Below are 16,211 nucleotides of genomic sequence, written 5' to 3' on the forward strand. Positions count from 1 at the left end.
TGTACGTATACTCTCTTTTGATACAAGCAGATCTATCATTTATTAAGGAAGGTCTTTGCTTAGTTGATTAAGTCCATTCTCTTGCTTTCATTGCCACCGCCTTGGTTTGGGGCTGACAACTGGTCTCACTGCCTCAGCTATCTTTCCCAGCTATTCTGTCCTTCACATGGATCTCAAAAATGTCTTTCTGATTTGGTCCCTTTCTCTTCTGAAACAGAACACAACAAAACAAAACAAAACCACACAGCTTCTGCTTTCCCTAGCCTGTAGAATGAGATTTACCTTCCCCAGGTGTGCATCAGGAGTTTTCATACATGGCCCCTCTTCACCATTCTAGTCTCATCCTGTCACTTTTTAACCCTCGATCCTAAATTCCAGTCACAAAGAACTGCTGGAGGAGGTCATTTACCTTATTTGAAGGTTTAGAGTGGACTGCTACAGGACAAATATAGTCTGCAGAATTCTTTGCCATTTTTTTAAAACCAAAAGATTTCATGTAAAACTCTGTTTTTCTGGCTTCTCTCAGAAAATAGGGCAGTACTGCACCATATACACACCTGGCAACAAAGAGTTAAGAGTTGAATGGTGGCTGTCCCTTTAGATGAAGTGTGTTCTTTCTCCAATTTGCCACTGTTTCTGTCACTTCTTTTTGTGTCCCCAACATTGAAAGAAAGTGTCATTTGCCAGTTATTACTGCTCTTGTGCTTTGTTCTGTCTTAAGTATTAAGAATATTAAGTATTAACAGTATTAAGAGAGAATTATATCACATCTCTGTATCTACAGACTTACTGATAGATAAATAAAAGATGGGTAGATACTGTTTTGCATTTCAAGAAACATATGGGGCCCACTTCACCCTTTCATCCTTAGACCCCGTAGGAATCTAAGTTTGGATCTCTGACAAAGTGACTTAGCACTAAGGGTCTGTGTTCAAATCCTGCCTCCATCACTTACTAGCTGTGTGGTTTTGGGCAGGTTACTTTAGCATCCTCTGCCTTACTTTCACCTCTGCAAATTGGGGATAACATTAGCGTGTACCTCACAGTTTTTATGAAGATTATATGAGATAATCTAGGTAGAGAATTTAGTAGAGGGATTGGAACATGGAAAGCATTCAATAAATCTTCACTACATTGTTATGACTATTATTATTTTTATTATTATTCTGTTTTCCCCAAATCTAATGCTGGGAATATCAGATCCATGAGGGACATGGTTTTGGGCAGAGCCTTTTGGTGCCTGTTTAACCACACCTCCCTAGCACTCAATTTTGCCACTTATTAGCTATGGGCCTAGTCAGGTTCTTTAACCCCACTGTGCCTCCATTTTATCATCTGTAAAATGTTAACAATAACAGTATAATAATAGTATCCACATCTTTGGTTCTGATATATCACCTGAGATAACTATGTGCTATGTATTATGGTGTCTGCCACATAGTAAGTATGCAGTAAATGGTAGCTGTTATTGTCATCAGCTACCCTGGCAAAATTTTGCCTTTGTGTCCCTGGAGATGTCACTTGATAGTTGTAAGGAGCCAGGGAGCCAGGTGATCCACCTGTATGTGATACGTGGGGCCCATACTTTTACATGAGCTTTTCAATAATTGAGATATAATTCATATACCATAAAAATCACCCTATTAAAAGGTATAATCCAGTGGTTTTTGATATATTCACAAAGTTGTGCAATCATCACAACTATCTAATTCTAGAATGTTTTCATCATCCCCCCAAAGAAACCCGGTATCCGTTAGCTGTCATCCCTCAAACTTACCCCTCAACCCTTGGCAGGCACTAATAGGATTTCTATCTCTAGGGATTTGCCTATCCTAGATGTTTCATGTAGATAGAATCATACAATATACGGCTGTGTACATTGGCTTTTGCCTGTGTGTTTCCCCAAAGAATAAAGCTGTACCCTTTTCCAGAAAACAAATTCCTACTGGGAAGATAAAGGAAGCCCTAAGCAGGAAGTACGAAGTAGGAAGATAGCATAGGCCAAGACTGACCTTAGAGGAATAAAACCAAACAGACATGCATCTAGGGGCCAATTTGAGTAGGCTAGGAATGCTGAGGAGCTGTAAACTGTGACTATAAAGAGCAACCAAGCTAGATTCCTTTGGATTCTTCACAGTCAGCCCTCAAAACCAATATAAGGGTCTCAAAGGTCCATCTGTGAATTCACCTGGGAGTTGGTTAAAAATGCAAATTCTGGGCTTTTCCTCAGGCTCGCTGAATCAGAATCTCCAGGATGGAGGTTTAGGAACTGCCACGAGCTTCTGCCAGGCAGTGGGTTTGGAAATCATTGGACTACATGGAACATGCTTGTATGACACTGAGTTGTGTTACTGTGTTCCATTTCAATGATACTGCTCTGTACTGTTGATGCTCTTCTTAAGTATGTATGTTGATCTTCCTTTTCTTTGTGCATCTCAGACCTGCTGCACAATGATACACAAAGTAGGGGCTCAGCACATTTTAGAAGATTGGTCATACAGGAACCTTGAGGGTATGGCTGGATTATTGCTGGCCACAAAGTCATTAAGGTCAACAGGGCCTAAGAGGAGACCTTTCTGGCACATTCTAAGCATTCTTTCTTTGAGATTTCAAGGCTGGGGTTTGTCTTCAGGGCTCTGACTTGTGCCCCAATGGTCAACAGCCCTTTGATCTCTGGGCTCCAGAGGATGTCCCCAGAACAGACCCTCAGGGGGACCTTCCAGCCATATGCATGGTGCTGATAGGTAGAGGAGTAAAGAGAGAAGCACAGGGGTGGTTCCTATACCTCACGGATCAGAATCCCCCAGGGGACCTGTTAACATTCCTATGCCTCCCCCAGACCCACTGAACCAGATTGTTGTCCAGGAAGGGGAAATTACTACTCAGACACTACCCAAATACTGCTGTAGAGTTTGAAGAACCTGATCCTCCCGCCTGTGTCTGGAGCTAAAACAGTGGGTTGTGCTCATGGGGATTTACTTGGGCAGGGCAGTGGACTAGAATTTGGGAGATCTAGGCTTAGTGTTGGCACTACCATTTAGTTGGTCCCTGTGTGACACTGGGTATGCCACTCACCTTTCAGTGTGCTTCGTTGTAAAATGAGGGATTTGGACCAGGAGAGACATCTAGAATGCAGACATGATCATTGGTATCTGTAGGAGGCGTCTCTATAGGCTTGGATGTCAGCTCTAAAGGATCCTTTTCTTCATGTCTCTGAGGACAGACCTGCTATCTCAGTCTGGAGTTAGCCGCTGTTCAGTGTCACTGGAGGCAAAGTTGCTGAAGCCCTCTGTTTGGAGGCTGTGGGGTGGTGTGGAATGGTGGTGAGATTAAACAAGAAGCATGACAAGCCCTACCCCTTTCCTTTCTCCTCCTCTCCTCTCTCTTCTTCCCATATTCCAGTAAATAAGAGTTTCATGTATATAAGTCCATTTTAAATTGAAAATATCCCATGGGAATGTTAAAGCCACCAATTGTTAATACTCTAGTATGAAATACTCAAATCTAGCCATTGGAAGACTTCCTGTTTAGTATTTGTGGTATTAAAGAAATTTGAGTGGATGGGTAATAGCACATGCACTTGGGTTCCTGGAGCCTGAGGTAGGGGACAGAGTGGCACAGCAAGGGAGGGGATGGCAGCCAAAGACAGTCATTGATTTGGTGGTTTTGCCTAGACCCTGGCAGTGGTGCGACAATACATCTCCTGTGATGCTTTGGGCAGAGATGCCCTAAAGTAGTGATGCTTCACCTAGACCATCTTCGAGTGAAGTTCTTATCACTCTTATTTTGTTAATTATACTGGAAATCAATCATTTTGGTTGCCCAGGAACTGGGTAAAGTTTAGGTCACTGTACTTCTCACTTTTCATGGGATCTTAAATCCAAATTTATCCCCCAATACTATTCTTTATTCAACTCTCACTCAGGTCACAAAATCAAACTCCATTCAGGTGAGCCCTGTGAAACACTGTGAAGAAACAGTGGCTGGTTTTGGATTCTGTGGGCTCTCTCCTTTTCCCCCAGTTTGTCTCTCCCTAGCCCACTCATTCTACATCCTTTCTACATGCGGATTCACTTGTATTTAGTAGCAATTATAATTTTTCCTCTTTCTTTGCTTTAGCGAAATAAATGAAGGAACAGAGAATCCTTAGGCATACTTTGTGTGTTCCTGTAGTCTCTGCCCCATTGTCTGAAAAACCAGACTTCATTTAGATGCCAATGAATCCATCAACGGGTTTTGTTTAAGCCATGTATTTACCAAGATCCTCACTTGAGCAGTGGCTTAACTTTTGAATCTTTGATTTATAATTTTACAGTTGCTGAGACAGAAAACCCACTCCTTTGGAGGAGCATGGCCTTTTCCTATACTGCTTCCCACCGCTGCTTCTGAGCTTCTTGAACCCTGGCCCCTGGACACCACTATTAAGAAGACCTTATGGATGGGCTACCTACCGCCTGAGAGAAGAGGAACATCAACTGCAGTTTCTAACTAGATTGCCTTCTTCATTTCAAGTAATGGCTGCCATCAGGGTCAAATTAAAGACAGACCAGCTGGACAGCTGCTTGGAGGACTAACCCATAAGGGCACTAAAATGTCCACAGTGTGCTAACACATCTATGGAAATATAGGGAGAGGAAAATAATACCAGCTGTTCTTTTAGGGAGAACTCTGTGTGGGGCTGGAAGAAATGGTTTGAAGTTTCTTGGTGGTGGAAAGTAGGTAGTAATCAGAATCTAGAGGAGCATGGGGATGGTTTACTGCAGGGATCCTGTTTTTCCTACTGGGATATATAAATTGGGTGCCCCAGCTGGATTGTTTGTGACCATGGAGGGTAGGCAGACTACCCCAGTGGTCCTCCTGCTCAATTCTTCTCCACACACAGCTCAGCCTGTCCTCTAGTAAAGATCCTGCAAGCAGTGGTTTGAAGGAGACACCAATTTATTAGCATGCACATCTCCATTCTGCACTCTAGGGCTTGTAAATGAAGACACAGTCATAGATTGTCTCTCTTCCAGTTCTAGAATGTTAGCCCTTAATGTGCCTTCATTTACTCGGGGGATAAGGGTTGTTAGCTAACAGAGCAGATCAAGTCAAATGGAGCTTGAACTCTTGTGGGCTGGGTGATCAGATCCTGTGTTGAGTTAACTAGATGGAGACCAAGTGGAACTGAGATTTTCAAAAATATTTCGCTGAAGGGTGGTACTGTCAATTATTTGCAAATGAGGACATCAAGGAACATTCTTGGAATCATGAAATATAGAACTTGTGGTCGTGTTCAATAATTTAACAGACAGTTAAGTACCTAGTGGACACTGTGGAGACTTAAGACCAAGATAGACATGGTTCCTACCCTCATGGAACTTATATTCCAGTTTCTCTTGAGTGTGAAGAACAGTGGCTACAGCAAACAAGTGGCCACAAAGATATTCTCAAGTCCAGGATTCCAGTTAATAGAGTACTTTCTCTTGCCTTAATCATGCCTAGTGACCAAGCTTTTACAAGAATTATAAGTCTGCATTCAGGACTAGAGCCACATCTTCTGTCTTCCTGTCCAGCACTCTTCATTATAAGTCTGTGAACCAGTGTGAACTGTTTCCCTAGCAAGCTAAAGTCCCATGGTGTCAAGGGAAGGGCTTAGGATTAGTAGGATTTCTGGAAGGGGTGATATTCAGTGACTTGGGTCAGGAAATATGAAGGGATAGAGCCAGCAATTGCTTCTGTCCTATGTAGGAAAACTGCAGTGTGAGACATGCTGGGCTGGAAACTTTGAGACCCAGATTTTAGTCTTTATTCTAAGACTATCAAGCTATGTGACTATGGTCAAGTCACATGACATTCCACTTGGAGGTACCTTGAATGACTTCAAGATCCCTTCCAGCTCTAAAAATGTTAACATCAGGCCCTGGACTACAGGACAACTGTCTAGTTTCTAACTCAACTCTTCCTAAGCTGTTAGGTCAAATAGATCTGCAATAGTCATTTGACTGTTATTTTTTGGAGGGTTTTTTTTTATCAACCTTGTAGGATACAATGAGTCTGTCTCTCCCCTTTGGAGTTGAGAAGGTTCTAGAAACATACCCTGTAGAGTTCATAGAGGCTTTATTCCCTTTTTAATCCTTTCTTCTCTCCCTGCCTTTCTCCCTCTCCTTTCCTTCATCACATTTCTATGGAGCATACACCACATGCTTTGCACTGGGTGTGGGCTAGGTTTGGAGATACAAGGTAAATCTGACATTTTCCCACACTCCAGAAGCTTTCACAGGAGAGGGGACAAAACCCTCCTTCCTTTCATCTGCTGGCTTTCCTTTTGATGATGTTCCAGGGGAGTGTGCTAGTGGGTAACCGGCTACAGGCAGGTGCCTCATTCTGCTCAAGCAATTTTGAGGTGCCCTGAGATACACATCCAGGTAATTATTTCAGCCCAGGGTCACCATGAAAAGATCTATGTCCAGATAAAAGGAAGAGATGACTTTTCACTTCTTGGAATAAATCTGAGATAACCTGCTATACAGTGATGGTCACTGTCTACCCCATCCTCTGCAATCCATCTTTGCTCAGGTGGGGAGACTCTGGGTGACTAGTTCCTAAACTTAAAAAAAAATCCCTCTCAATAAATAGACATCTTTCTTGTATACTGTGTTTCATATATTCACTATAGCTGGTGGCCTCTTTAAAAAGGAAAGGGAAAACACTAATCACACAAAAAGATATTGTTATATATTCTTACCTCATTGCGAATCCTATGTAAGTGCCTTCTCTTTATCTTTGTTTCTTCCATCATTAGCAACTCTATTTGACAGTTATCTCTAAGTGCAGAAAATACTTTATGGAAAAATAAATCAATGGAATTTCATATTCAGAATTGCTGACATAAACTGTTTTATTTGAGACTTTTGTCTTGGGAAATAGTTTTAGGGACTTCAATATCTGGCTTAAACGCTGGAATTAATTACTCTTGACTCTCAATTTTGCCTCCCATTTGAGGTCAAGGAATGTACTGACACCTCCAGTTAATGCTTATACCTCTCTGTGGCCAAGAGCTTTAATTTTCTCTATTGCTTTCATTTTTCTTTGCAGCTGTACTGCATTACTAAATGGATTGATTAATGCTTCATCTCTTCTCCTTGTTCTTACTTTACCTCTTGTAAATATACTAAAAACAGTGTAAGGTTCACAACATCAGATGGCTGATAGGACTTACAAGAGAAACAAAGGGCCTGATAACTCACACAAATGGAAAATCGACCCTGGAATAATTGACAGCATATTCAAATATCTTAGTGCAGTGTTACTCTCATTAAGCAGAAGTGGTGTCACTAAATCTATACAACTCTACATATTCTAATGAAAAGGGAAAATGTTTTCCTTTTACATGCTGGAGGAGCTGTAGCAGAAAAGGGAATATTTTGTCAAACGTTTCATATTTCCAAATATCTGGATATTGGCCATTAGGAAGAAAAAATACAAATGATGGACTACCTCTTACATGCCTACTCTGAAGTCTTGTAGCTCCAGCCATTGACTCTAAGGCAATTTACATTTGTTTTCTCTGTCCTTCTTGAGAGGAAACAAAAATCTAATTTTTTTAAGCAATTAAAATTCTTTTGCTTCAGCTAGGATGAAAGAATTAGGAGTTCTGTCTCCTTGCACATAATTGTATATTTCATCTTTCTTAATGATTGACAGAAAACAGATAAACTGAGACATCTCTGAATTGGGGTTGAATGTACTCTCTTGGTGGTCCCATTGCTAATCTGTTTGACTAGTTTGCAGGATTTCTTTACTCTGTAATGGAAAGGTTTATTAAATATGAGGGGTGCAAAGCTTTCTGAATACAAATGAACTTATTTGCCAAAATTTAAATGCTCCTTCTTGTCAGTGAATGCCTGTCTCACTTAACAGGATCCAAATTGAATAATAAAGAAAATTAGACTATATTGTACCTCAAGAGAAATCGTGCATGAATTATAACATAATAGTGAGGGGGAAAGGGGTCATATTTTTGAAAAAAGAGTAGATGATTTGGATCATATAAAAATGATTAACTCAGAGAAAATGAATTCTTTTCAAAGAAATATACTAATTCAATGAGCAGGATTTCCCATGCACAAGCAATCTACACCTTTGGCTAGCTTAGAATTTTTTTTGGCTGTGCCACATAGCTTGTGGGATCTTAGTTCCCTGACCAGGGATTGGACCTGGGCCCTCGGCAGTGAAAGCACCACGTTCTAAACACTGGACCGCCAGGAAACTCCCAGGCTAGCTTAGAATGAAACTCATAATCATATGGAAATGCATGGTAGGTTTCAGTGGTTACAATTTACTACCTTATTCCATCATATACCTGTGATGGAGTTGGAAATCCAATAAACATCCATTGAAAAATGAACACAGATCTCCAGAGAAGTACAATAGGGAGACAGAATTTGAGAAATTGCCCCAATTCTTTCTTTAATCATGGGGTAATGAGGCTGTCCCTTGGTCAGTGTGCTTATTCCCATTGCCTTGATGTTATCACTAATAAAGCTGATGATCACAATGCCTTTCCCCTGCCAGCATCCGAGGGGCACTGTGGGAAGAAGAGGGCCGCCCTCTTGACCAGGGAGACAGGCTGGGAGAACTTCAGCAGCCACACAAACTGTTGACCATGCTCACGGATGGAAACAGAGTCCATGTGTCGAGTAAAATAAACCAGTAGAGGGGAAGTGAGGAAGAACATAAAGGTGGGACTGTGCAAAGACAGGAATTGGTCCCTGTCATACACTTGAAATAGGAAGGTACCTGTTGGAAAAGGATGAAGTGAGGTAGGATCCTAAAGTAGAGAAAATAAAGGGAAGAATGAATGTCTCCAGAGTCTGCTGAAATTAATTATCCTGAGATTTCAGGAGGAGGAAAGGAAGATCAAGAGAAACGGAAGAAGGCTCTGAAGCCTGTGAAGTTTCAAAAACAAAAGAAAATGCAAACAAAAAAGTTTAAAAAGTAAAGTCATGCTTTTCTTGGAGAAGAGACTGGGCATTAACAGAAAGTTTGATGACAGCAGGATTTGTATTTAGGGGTTTACTTTCAATCTAAGAGAAGTTTTATATGACACAGATGCAAAAGACATTAATGTCTTTTGGCCACGATACTGGGCTTCAATTGCAAAGGGGAAAAAGAATGGTCAGCGCATCTCAGATAAACACCAACTGTGCAATATTTCATTTGAGATTTGTATTATCTCCAATTAAGTAAAAAAAAGAGATCTAGTGAATTTGATTGCCTCTGTAGGAAGGCTTGAGAATTAGAAACCTAGATTTCCCACATGGGATGATAATTTGATATTAAAAATTAATAAATAGAGAGTCTGGGGACATTAAGATTCATCTCCACCATTTCAAATCATGATCCACACCTTCAGAAAAAAAGAGCTTGGGGGCTTCCCTGGTGGCGCAGTGGTTGAGAGTCCGCCTGCCGATGCAGGGGACACGGGTTCGTGCCCTGGTCTGGGAAGATCCCACATGCCGCAGAGCGGCTGGGCCCGTGAGCCATGGCCGCTGAGCCTGCGCATCCGGAGCCTGTGCTCCGCAACGGGAGAGGCCACAACAGTGAGGGGCCCGCATACTGCAAAAAAAAAAAAAAAAAAAAAAAAAAAAAAAAGAGCTTGGGACTTGGAAAGTAGAAAGGAGAAGGGAAAGAGATGACTGATGGGTGGGTGAGCAAGAAGGGGGAAATGAATGCTGCAAACCAAATAACTACACAAATTGTGAGAAAATTAAATGAACAACAGAGTTTGAAAGATAAGTGGTTAATGAGGAATATGAGATAATAAGACATTTTAAAATAGGAAATTACTATGGAAAGTGAGGATGAATGATGAATTACATGGGAGAAGATTAAGGTACACAGGAAGCCAAGGAAGGGAGGAGGTAACTGGGATGGAAAACAAAACGTGACTAATAGGTGGAAAGGGCAGGCTTGAACTCTCGGCAGCATGTCCCCCAACCTCTGGAGAACGTGCACAACCTAGAAATAAAGGAGGAACAGATGAAAAGGGTTCATGGTTAACGTGAAATCATGAGGACAACAGAGGAAGCAGTAAGTGTCATTTGTCCTCAGGAATGAAAGGATTTCTAGAGAAATGTATTAGTCTGGGTTGTCCATTCATCTACGAGTAGAATTGTCTTCATCTACTTCTCACAAAATGTTAAATTACAAAATGAATGCTATTAAAGAAATGCTAAGCACTGTCAGGGGAAGTTGAAGAAAAGATTGCATCTAGAACAACTGAAGTGGGGACAAAGTGAGCAAATCTGTTCACAGTCTTTTGTATAAAATTTTGAAATTCAGCCTCTTAAGGAAAAAAACTGGAGAGAATTTATCCAAATAGAAATGTGAGCAGTGATGGGGGAGGGGAGATTTTTTACTGTTGTAAATATTTTAGAATATATTCTTCTACAATATTTTTTTTTCCTCATCAAATGAGTGAGATTAAGCTAAAAAGCTCCTGGGTATTGCTTTAAACACACTGGATGAGAGGGTTTACAGCAATGTAAAGTATTCCTAGTAGTAGAAATAGCATAAATTTTTTAAGAAGATTAATATCTGGAGCAGGTCTAAATGCTTGTGATTATCCTTTCGCTTTCTCGTGTTTGTGCAGGGGATTCCTTTCAGCCAGACAGTACCAGACCCCCTTCAGAGGGAAGCTGATAAAGTAATTTAGGTGGAAAGGCCTAATGAGATAATGATGTTAAGGCCAGTTAACACCTAATAAGAACATAACCACCAGGGATGATATTGTTGCTTATTAATTATAATGATGATGTGGAGGAAAGAGACAAGGTGGCACTCATTTAGCAGAGAGCACTCAGGAGTAAAGCTGTTTTTTCAAAGGGCAAGTTGCAGGCAGTTAGAGTTAGAAGTAGGGCAACATGTAGCCGAGTTTGAAATTTATGGCCGTTGGGTTATACTGGCGACCACAGAACTGGAGGCCAAGCAGGAGGTAACAGATGCCTTCCTGATGGTGACCAAGACTGGAATGGAGACTGCTGTGGTTGCAGGGCCGGGCCATGCTCAGAGTCAGAGACTCCGGGCTGAGTTTTGGGGGCTGTCCTCTTGCCTCAGATTCCACAGTGGTCATTCGTGGGCAGACAGGCAGGTGTCCAGAACTGGACTGGGTGTGTTTCCAGTTCTGTGACCTTCCCCTCCACTCCACTTGGTCCTGGGAATCAGACCCATAGCATAACTCTTCAATTGGTGATGGTGCCGTTCCCTGTTGAGGGAGCCCAGAAGATCCTTTGGGCCTGTTTCGAGAGTCACAGACTTGATCTGTTGCCTTCATCTGCTGACCTGAATGTAAGGTTTCTTGGTGTTAGTCATTGCCCCTGCTCTGCTTCCTGAATTCCCCGTGGGTGTGGTTCATCCAGGGCAGGGAAATTGTATAAGTTCATTGCAGATACACTGGTGTCTATTAGTCACGGAGCAGGAGTCGAGGATATGAGGAAGAAGCAGCCATGCGAAAAAACTTGAAGGTTTTGGAAATCTTGAGAGTCCTCAAGGGAGGCACAGCAGCTTGAAGTCCAGGAACAATCTGGGTAAGCAGATTTGGGGCCGTTAGGGATATTGGAAACTCTTCTCCTGATACACTGTCTTTCGCCTCACTATGTGGGTCTCTATCTGGGTCCTAGAGACTACGCTGTCACTCACTCGTCTCTGGGTCTTTGGATGCCACCTCTGCAATAATAGGACGTAGTTTTCCACACCTTCCTGTGCTATTAATTTTATTAGCTGGATGAGGGCCATCTCACAGGATTTTTCTTGTTCTATGTGATGACGTCACTGACCCTGCCATAGAAAGGAAATAACTTCCTCATCGTTAACTTCTTAAAGCAAGTATTTTTTTATTTATTAAATGTGTGGTTTGAGAGGCAGGAAGTGAAGAGTGCTGGACAGGAAGACAGAAGATGTGGCTCTATTCCTGACCCTTAGACATATCCCTGTAACCTTGGATAAATCTCTTGCTTTTCTGAGCCGCAGTTTTGCCATCCATAAGGTGAGAGTTTGGTGAGGGTAATCTTTATGGTTTTAAAGTTATTTCCAGCCTTAAAATTCTACATTTAAGCGTATATGTGTGTAAGGATCCTACCTCTATTAAACTTTTATGAGAGAATGACAAATACCGCCTTAAATCCATGGTTCAGAGTGGACAATTAAGGTTGGAGTTACTGATGAAACAGTGGCATAACTATTTATTGAGCACTAACTAGTGACCTGGCAGCCACAACCTTAAAGGCAGGTGTTTTACAGGTGAGGAAATGAAGGCTTCAAAAGGTGGAAAAAGACTGTTTAAAATCCTATAGTTAATGAAGGAGTGGGGCCAACATTCAACTCTGCTCTTCCTGAAACAGAAGTCCTTGACCTTAATCAACGTGTGCCCATCTTCCACTCTTTAGAACCCAATACTTATGTCCCATACCTGCTGGAACTAGTCACTGAAGTTTTCTTCAGTTACAGTGGTTCTCAACAGGTGATGGAAGGAAGGAGCAACCCAGGGAGTGGCTTGACAAATCTCCCTAGTTGATTCTGATACACACATCTCGCTGCCTCTAAACCCACTCTGAGACATCACCGGGTCAGTCACACTAACGTGATGACAGAAACAGTACCTTACTGGAAAACTTTCTGCCATGTGCCGGTTCTCACTTCTGCTTCTCTCAGCATGGCTTGGGGGGTAGGTAGAGGCACCAGACACAATTATTTCTCTTGTCTTCCAAATGGGAAATTGAAGCAAAGAGAATAGAATAATGCAACTTCACACACCCAGTGGTCAAAGAACGACATGAGGACTCATACCTTAAGACTCCAGCCACCACAGGACATTGTCTTTCTAGACAATTCAATTAATAGTGTATTTTATATACAGGGAAAAACATCACTTTTTTCCCCTTGGAGTTTCCTAGTAGATGTGTCATTTCAGTGACATTAATTTATTCAGAATATCTGTAAACCCAGCCTCTATGAATAGTGTCAACTGTAATAGCCATTAACAAATACCAGATGGAGGAGAATGATTTCTTAACCAGGCATTTTTATGAACAAAAAATGACTTTCTAGACCTTCACTGATTGGTCCCAGAAAAATGCTTTATCAAGGTTGTTAAGAGGGTTCAGGCATTCAAAACAGAGAGATGCTCTTCATTGTTCATATCTTCTTTGAAAGTAATAAAAAGATTAATTCCTTTTTGAAAATAAAAATATTAGCACCTAGAATTTCAAATTACTTTTCAAGAATTAATTTTAATGCCACATAGACAAAGCCCCAGACTTAGTTTTTTTTTTTTTTCCAGACTTAGTTTTAATCTACAGTTCTTTATAGTTTAAATTGCCTTTTTTTGGTCTTTCTGTATTTTGGTTTCTTCTCTTTTCCTTTGCTGAATAAATTCTAAATTTTTGCTCAGTATGGTTGAATTCACTTCATTGTGAAAAGTTAGAAATATCCAGCTATAGGATTTGATTAAGTAAAGATAGAATACAATATTGCCATTTAGAAGAATGAGGCAGCTCTATATGGAATGATGTCTAAGATATATAGTTAAAATTTAAAAAGCAAGATATACAACAACATGTACGGTAATCTGCCATTTATATAAATACAACATATCTGTGTTTATTCACATTGCCTAGCTGTGAAAGAACATTTAAGGATCTGGTAATAGTGGTTGCCTCTGGGGAGAAACTGACTGCTGGGAAATTAGAGGGAGATTCTCTATATACCCTGTTGTCCCTTTTATATAGTGTATCATGTTCATGTATTATCTATTCATTTTTTTTTATAAAGACAGAGGTAGAGCCTTTTTTATTGAGATGGAAAAATACAAAAGACATGTTGTTCGGTATAAAAAGCAAGTTGAAGAATAGTATGAATAGTATATGATTCTATTTTTATAACTTAATTATACATACATATATGTATGTTATAAATACACCCATACACATCTCTAAGGATATGCACCAAATTAACAGTGGTTCCCCCTAGAGAGTAGAATATGAGAAAGAATGTGTGTGTGTGTGTGTGTGTGTGTGTGTGCTTTCATTTCCTTGTCCTGTGTACTTCTATATTGTCTGCTTTTTTTTTACACAAGCTACATACTAATTCACAATAAATAACTTAAAAACTTATAAACCCAACCAAAGGATTGCACTTGACTTCTACACACCTATAATCAAAATTTCCCAGAACAGCCCTTCCAGTCAGCCATTTTTTGTTTTTTATATCCCACAGATTCACTTCAGATCTCTTCCTTGACTTCTTCCCTGAAGTTTTCTGAACTTTCTGTTCCTTTATCTTTGCTCTCCTACATTCCCCTCTATGAGTAGGGCCCAGATAAGGTCATGACCAAGAAATGATAGTAACACTAGTGACAGTTCCTCTCTCAACTTTCCCTTTAAATCAATCCAGAATGATGCAGCTGAAATCCCCCTCATTCTTACTTTACAGACTTCAACCTTGGGTTAAATCTAACTATCTATCTCAAGAAAATTTCTCTGCTTTCTGGATCAATCCTATCAGCACATAAATATGCTATAGCTCCACTCTCAAACAAAAACAGAACTCTTGGCTTTGTTTTATTTTGTTTGCTTAGTTTTAGTGGTGAAACCTCCACTCAACTCTCTCAACTCCACACCTTCTCCAAATACTGTTCCATTTCTCTGTGCTCCCTTACAGCAATTTTCCTTGAAAGAGCTGTCTTTCCTTTTGTAAAGACACTTCCTCCCCTACCATTCATTCTTTTTTTTTTTCCCCCATACATTCTTAAAACCACTCCTCTCAGGCTTTCTGCCCTACCACTCTCCCTCAACTGTCTTGTCAAGGCCACTTAGGGCATTTACTTGCCAAATCCAATGATCAATTTTTAATCCTCATTTTCTCTCTCATCTCATTTACAGCTGATCACTTTCTCCTTCTTGAAATGCTTTCTTCTCTTGGCCTTCTGGACACCTTTCTTGGATCGTCTTCTCCCTCACAGTCTGCTGCTTTTTCGTTTCTCCTTTATCCTCTTCATCTTGAAATATCAGGACTGCTCAAGGCTCAGTTCTTGAGTCAACCTGCCTTCTCTATTTAAACTCATTTTCTTGGTGATCTCATCTAGCCTCTTGACTTTGAATACCATTTCCATGCTGATGTCTTTCAACTTTTATGACCAAACCCCAACCTGGCCCTAAACTACAGACCCTTTGTCTTCAAGGCCTATAATGCTTCCAGTACTCACACTACATCCCTGAACTCATCCTCTATCACCCCCTTCCCTGTTCTCAGGCCATATTGACCTTCTTGCAGCTTTTTGAACATGCCAGGAATACTCCCACCTCAGGACCTTCACACTTGCTGTAGCATCTGTCTGCAGTGCTCTTTTCTCAGATACCCACATGGCTCAGTTCCCTCCCTTTATGCTACCCAAATGTCACCTTATCAGAGAGCCTTCCTTGAACACTTTTAGAATAGCACTTGCCTATCTTGCTGTGCCCCTTTACCCCTTTATTTTTATTCTGAGCAGTTACTATAATCTGAAGCATTATGTATCTATTAGACTATTATTTGCTCATTACATATCTGCACTGGAATGTAAGCTCCATGAGAACAGGAACTTTATTTTGTTCACCACAGTATTCTCAACATCAAGAAAAATGATTGTTATAGAGAAAGGTGCTCAAAAAATATTTCCTGAATATTGAATAAGGAATGTTGAAGGATTCACTATAGTTTCCTTTAGCACATTCAAATTACATGAAATTTGTCTTAAGGCAGTTTATTTCTCCATCTCAACTTCTCACGTTTTCTTTTTAAAAATCTGTTTAAACTTTTTATTTTGAAATAATTATAAACTCACAAGTATTTGTATAGTCCAGGGAAGTGCCGTGTACCCTTCACCCAGCTTCCCCCCAAAGTTACCTCAGATATAACAATCCTTCAGAAAAAAATTATTATTAGTTCCTTGGTGTCCTTTCCTAAAGTTTCACCTGTTCTCTCCTATGAGCTTTTCTTTACAGGCTTCCAGAACTCTTCATCTCTTATTTCTTGCCAAGCCATTGATGAGCTTTCTTCAACACCAACATCAAATCCCTTCTCCAAGATAACCGTCCTAAGCATGGGAGGGATAGAATACTTCAATTAAGTGTGAAAACCGGGTTTTATTTTTAATACTAACAAATAATCCAAAAGAAGAGAAAAACTGTTTC

The 16,211-nt window shown here is 40.5% G+C and overlaps 2 long non-coding RNA genes across 2 annotated transcripts in view; one reads left to right on the plus strand and one right to left on the minus strand.

The window, feature by feature from the left end:
- Nucleotides 1-3,081: 3,081 nt before the first annotated feature.
- Nucleotides 3,082-16,211, minus strand: part of LOC109548727 (uncharacterized) — a 259,164-nt gene continuing 246,034 nt past the window's right edge. Inside the window, exons 12-14 of the long non-coding RNA XR_012333964.1 lie at nucleotides 15,993-16,114; nucleotides 6,728-11,566; nucleotides 3,082-3,300 (exon numbers count right to left, since the gene is read on the minus strand). This is a non-coding gene — a long non-coding RNA (uncharacterized lncRNA). The remainder of the gene's footprint in view (nucleotides 3,301-6,727; nucleotides 11,567-15,992; nucleotides 16,115-16,211) is intronic.
- The window catches only part of LOC117313589 (uncharacterized), a 29,183-nt gene continuing 24,426 nt past the window's right edge, over nucleotides 11,455-16,211 (plus strand). Inside the window, exon 1 of the long non-coding RNA XR_012333963.1 lies at nucleotides 11,455-11,570. This is a non-coding gene — a long non-coding RNA (uncharacterized lncRNA). The remainder of the gene's footprint in view (nucleotides 11,571-16,211) is intronic.

The sequence above is a fragment of the Tursiops truncatus genome, chromosome 9 (assembly GCF_011762595.2).
Source record: "Tursiops truncatus isolate mTurTru1 chromosome 9, mTurTru1.mat.Y, whole genome shotgun sequence".
Classification (NCBI taxonomy): Eukaryota; Metazoa; Chordata; class Mammalia; order Artiodactyla; family Delphinidae; genus Tursiops; species Tursiops truncatus.